Source organism: Bubalus kerabau, chromosome 11 (assembly GCF_029407905.1).
Source record: "Bubalus kerabau isolate K-KA32 ecotype Philippines breed swamp buffalo chromosome 11, PCC_UOA_SB_1v2, whole genome shotgun sequence".
NCBI classification, from domain to species: domain Eukaryota; kingdom Metazoa; phylum Chordata; class Mammalia; order Artiodactyla; family Bovidae; genus Bubalus; species Bubalus kerabau.
This window is the reverse complement of record NC_073634.1, coordinates 70,813,564-70,818,362: the sequence shown is the minus strand read 5'-3', so window position 1 is coordinate 70,818,362 and position 4,799 is coordinate 70,813,564. Positions and strand designations below refer to the sequence as shown.

General features: G+C 39.6%; 1 pseudogene; it reads left to right on the top strand.

The window, feature by feature from the left end:
* The first annotated feature begins 1,669 nt into the window (after window positions 1-1,669).
* On the top strand, window positions 1,670-4,052 carry LOC129623831 (40S ribosomal protein S7-like; annotated as a pseudogene).
* Window positions 4,053-4,799: the final 747 nt, after the last annotated feature.

Here is a 4,799-nt window from a genome sequence, read left to right as displayed (position 1 = left end):
TTCTGACCCAGTGATGGAACCCATGTCTCCTGCTTGGCAGGAGGATTGTTTATCACTGAGCCACCTGGGAAGCCCCAATGGAATATTACTCAGCCATAAAAAAGAATGAAATCATGCCATTTACAACAACATGGTTGTACCTAGAGATTATCATACCAAGCGAAGAAAGTCAGAGAAAGACAAGTATCATACAATATCACCTATATGTGGAATCTTAAAAAAAAGTATACAAATGAACTTAATTGCAAAATAGAAAAATATTCAGACATAGAAAACAATCTTAGGTTACTAAAGGAGAAAGGTGGGGGGAAAGGATAAATTAGGAGTTTGGGGTTAACAGATACAAACTGCTATATGTAAAATAAATAATAAGGAACAACTGTATCACACACACATGTATTATATATATATATAAAATATATGGTGAATCATTTTGCTGTTTACCTGAAACTAACACAACATTGTAAATCAATCATACATCAATTAAAAAATGTATTCCCTGCCTTAAAGATCGATAAATAACTGAAAAAAAAATGCATTCCCAATATATTTCTACTTTTTGTCAATTTATCAAAATTTGTGTTACATTTATATTGTTTTAATTACTTGTATAAAGCTGCTAATTGTCAACCAGAAGAAATTTTTTAAACACTTAGAAATTTATACTTATAGGAAATTAAAAACTAAAAATTAATTAGTTTTTAGGGTGAAGAAATAAAATGATCCAATCAATTAAAAAAAACAAGCATTTATTACTATAGGATAAACTTCCTTGGGGGAATTAGAAATATGCATTCTAGAAGAAAAAAGAATAGTTGTGAAATTCTTAGTTGTTGTAGAAGAAGTTAGAGTATTTTTAAATGGATGATGGTGAGTATTTATATTCTATGAAATATATGGTAGTTTGCATTCTATACATTAAAAGGAGTGATGGAATAGTTTCATTTTTAAATTACAGTATTTATAAGATGGCATAAATTATATCCTTTGTAATTATTTGGACTTGTGATGAAAATTCTTATATGTCAGCTTTAAAATATATGAAGGAATATAGGGTTTTTAAAAATGAACTTAGTGATTATGTTAGCGAAAACATTTGAAGACTACTATAATAATTCCCAAGAAATGCATGATATTTCACAGATGCTCCTAGCAGAGGGTTGGCTGAAAAACTATTGATTTTTCCCATTGTTTAATCTCTGACTTCTTGTTAAATCTACCAGGACTATTTAGAAAATATTTGCCAAGAAGCACTTAAACTCTGAAGTTCCTAATGAATTGAAGCTACTGCTGCACTCAGTAGTTTATTTAATTATCATGACCATGAATCATATTTTATGACTCCTCATTGTGGTACGGCTGAAGACTGAAGCCTGCTCTCAGAAATACCCTCTTGGGGGAAGACAGTCACTGGAAGGAAGTCTCAGAATGGGGCCAGTAGGCAAGACAGCATGTCCAATTATAAGCCAATTTCCAAGAATGGTTTAGGAAGTGGTGGGCAAAACTGTAATTGCTGGGCTATCTTATCAGGGCAGGGGCATGGGGCCTGGAATTTGGAAATTAGGGTAGCGATTAAACTACTACTACTACACTCAGGAAAAGAGAGGCTCAGAAGGTCATTTGAAAGGCGTACCACAGGGCTCTACCACCAGAGAGATCTATGGAGGAGATGACCATATGTTCCTCTTTGCCTGACAGTCCAGGTAATATCTGTTGTCCTGGCATAATTATTAGTAGTCCCTTATGATGCTGTGATTTATAATAAGAAATATATACTTGGTCTGCATCCCTGTTTCCGGCACAGAACTCCTAAAACCATTGGAATTTCCTAAGAGATAAGACAGAAGAAGCGTCTTGATAATCACAATAAATCCCTTTCAACCATATCTGAGTTTATATTAATGAAGTGACTTTTGGAAAATTCCTAAGGATGAGGGCTCGTTGTCAGAGGAAACAATTGTGTGATTGGAGGATTGGAAATTTCAGTCATCCTGTCCCCTTTCCTACACACTTCTTGGAAGGGGATCAGGGAAGGAGGTTGCAAGCTGAATGATTGCCAATGGCCAATGATTCCATCAACCATGCCTATGTAATGAAGCCTCCATAAAAACTCAAAACCTGGGGTTCTAAGTTGGTGAACAGCCAGCTGTAAGACAATGGTGTGAGAGTGGATGATGCTCTAAGAGAGGGCATGGATGCTCTGAGCCCCTTCCCACATATTTTGCCCTGTGTGTCTCTTTCATCTGACTGTTCCTGAGTTATATTCTTTTATAATAAACTGATAAGCTAATGAGCAAAATATTTCTCTGAGTTCTATGATCTGCTCTAGCAAATTAATGGAACCCAAAGAGTGGGGTCACTTAAACCTTTGATTCATAACCAGTCAGTCAGAAGCACATGTGATGACCTGAACTTGTGATTGGCATCAGAAACAGGGGTTTCAGTCTTGTAGGACTGAGTCCTTAACTTGTGGGATCTGATGCTATCTCCAAGGAGATAATGTCAGAGTAAAATTGAGTAAAATTGTAGGACACTTAACTAGTGTCAGTGAATAGGTGGTGAGTGGAAAAAGCCCACACATTGGAACTGGAGGTGCAGAATCATATCCCCCTTTTCATTTCCAAAGTGTTTCAAATATTCTGTAAATTACATGCAATTTATATAGTATAAATGTTTATTCTTAATTTCTGCACTTATCTCACCATGGACCAGTCAATGGGCTGGTACTCATCTATAGAACACACACTCTAAGCATCATAATTCTAAAGAGTCAGAATAAGACCTCTAGGAGGACATCCTAACTGTGAGTGTTTGAGTGTTCGCTCAGGCAATCAGAGCTGAAGTTCTGAGACCAGAGTCCTAGAGTTAATGCCTGTGTGAATGAGATATAGCTTTCTGTTGTTCCCTAGACACAGATCACATACCTAAAGTCAAAATCCAACCAAGAGGTTATGGACTGATGGCAAAAAGATCTCAAGGATACATCTCAACAACTGAGCCTGAATGTTGCAACTACTGAAGCCCACGTGCCTAGAGCCTGTGCTTCGCAACAAGAGAAGTCACTGCAACAAGAAGCCTGTGCACTGAAACAAATAGTAGCCCCACTCTCTACAACTAGAGAAAGGCCCAAGCAGCAGTGAAGGCCCAGCAAAACCAACCAACCAGCCAAACAAACAAACCATGCCCTGCTCTTTTCAGGCCAGGTGTTGGCCAGGCAAATGAGTATTGTCCTCTTTAGAAAGGATTAGGCCATGTTCAGTTCTGAGCTTCCCTGGTGACTCAGAGGGTAAAGCGTATGCCTGCAATGCAAGAGACCTGGGTTCCATCCCTGGGTGGGGAAGATCCCCTGGAGAAGGAAGTGGCAACCCACTCCAGTATTCTTGCCTGGAAAACCCCATGGACAGAGAAGCCTGGTGGGCTACAGTCCATGGAGTCACAAAGAGTTGGACCCGACTGAGCAACTTCACTTTCACTTTCTTTCAGTTCTGCGCACTAAAACTGTGAAGCCCAATGGCAAGAAGCAGGAGTTGGAATCTGGCATCTCCCAGGCTCTCCATGAGTTTGAGATCAACTTGGAACTCAAGGCTCCACTAAGGAAGCTGAATACAACAGGAGCCAAGAAAATGAAGTTGGTGGTGGTCAGTAAGCTATTACAATCTTTTTTCCTCAACTGAAATCTTTTCAGAAAACCCAAGTTCACTTAGTACGTGAACTGGAGAAAAAGTTCAGTGGGAAGCATGTTGTCTTTAGTGTCCAGAGGAGAATTCTACCTAAGCGAACTCAAAAAACCTGTACCAAAAAATAAGCAAAAATATCTCAGGAGCTGAGCTTTAACAGCTGGGCACGATGGGATCCTGGATGACTTGGTTTTTCCCAAGTGAGATTATGGGCAAGATAATCCAAGTCAAACTGGATGGCAGCCAGCTCCTAAAGGCTCATTTGGATGAAGCACAGCAGACAATGTGAAACACAAAGTTGAAACATTTTCTGGTGTCTATAAGAAGCTCATGGGCAAGGATGTTAATTTTGAATGCCCAGACTTTCAGTTGTAAACAAAAATGACTAAATAAAACATTCACAATTAAAAAAAAAGAGTAAGTGACTCAGTAAGGATGGGACAGGGACTCTCACACTGCTCTCCTTGACTATTTCAGAAACCTCAATCTATGTTTTATGTCAATTATAGCAAGTACATCTTAGTTCAATTCTTTATGTGTCCATTGCAGTGAAAATGAAAGCACTGAGTCCCAGTTTAAGAAGACATCTGGCTAGGTGTCCATTAGCTCCTCCCAACAACCCATAAAATACCTTAAAGAAGTAGTTTGATTCTCTCCCCCACACTGAGTGACCAGGTGACTGTCCCCTCCAACTCTGGAAAAAGACTGGAGGTTTATATCTGAAAAGGGTGAAACAAAGGGTTTCTTCTCTGGAAAATACACGGCAAAGCGAAAAGCCAAAGTACAGCACTGAAGCTAAGAAGATTAGGGGATGGTTGTATGGTGCACACTGGTTCCTTTAGGTATCTCTCCCAACTGGATCCTCCAACACAGGTGACCAGGTCTTCACCCACCAGGCAGGATATTAGAAGTATCTTCTCTGGGAAAATCTGACCAGCCTAGTTTTAAAGAAATGGACTCTGCTGCGGCTGCTGCTGCTGCTGCTAAGTCGTTTCAGTCGTGTCCGACTCTGTGTGACCCCAGAGACAGTAGCCTACCAGGCTCCTCTGTCCCTGGGATTCTCCAGGCAAGAACACTGGAGTGGGTTGCCATTTCCTTCTCCAATGCATGAAAGTGAAAAGT